At 20.6% G+C, this 720-nt stretch overlaps 1 protein-coding gene across 1 annotated transcript in view; it reads right to left on the reverse strand.

The window, feature by feature from the left end:
* LOC107608929 overlaps positions 1-720 on the reverse strand; it is an 89,764-nt gene that overhangs the window by 85,021 nt on the left and 4,023 nt on the right. The gene's annotated exons all lie outside the window — the stretch shown is intronic.

Genomic DNA, 720 nt, shown 5'->3' on the forward strand with positions numbered 1-720 from the left:
ATTTTAAAAATTAAAGAAATAAATCAAAATATGAAAAATATCTAAAAATATATGGATTAATATTTAAAAACATCTAAAATAATAATATCTATGAAAAATATCTAGAAATGATAATGTATGTCAACTCAAAACACTTATAAATAAACTATCATCGTAAGGAGGCCACTCAGATAAAGACGCCTAAAACGTCTTTTTTTAAAGATGTTCTTATATTGTGTTTTAATTGGTTTCTGTATAATTTATTCGGTGTTCCTCATCACATATTATTAAATTTCTCAAAAGATTTTCTTTTCAAAAATAATAAAAAACATTTAATTTAGACTAAAACAAAAAAGGTAATAAATTAACTATTANCTTGGTAATTTTTACTTTTATAAATTTACCTTTTGTTATTGGCAACAATTTATTTTTATTTTCACTCATATAATTTTTAAAATACTTGTATAATCTATACCGTAAAAAATCTGTATAGAAATATTCACCTAATCAAATATACTTTTTCATGACTAAAATCAACGGAATTTGAATGATAAAATATATAGAACTAGGAATATGCCCTTGAAAAGGAATTAACATATTAGATTAGAAATAATGATATCTTGTTTTTTATGCGCAAATTAAATACGCATATTCTCTTTTAATTTTAAGAATTATATATATTAAAAGAAAATGTTGATAGGCAATAACTTTTATTAATATTAGCTAATATTTAGTCACCAT

Source organism: Arachis ipaensis, chromosome B07 (assembly GCF_000816755.2).
Source record: "Arachis ipaensis cultivar K30076 chromosome B07, Araip1.1, whole genome shotgun sequence".
NCBI classification, from domain to species: domain Eukaryota; kingdom Viridiplantae; phylum Streptophyta; class Magnoliopsida; order Fabales; family Fabaceae; genus Arachis; species Arachis ipaensis.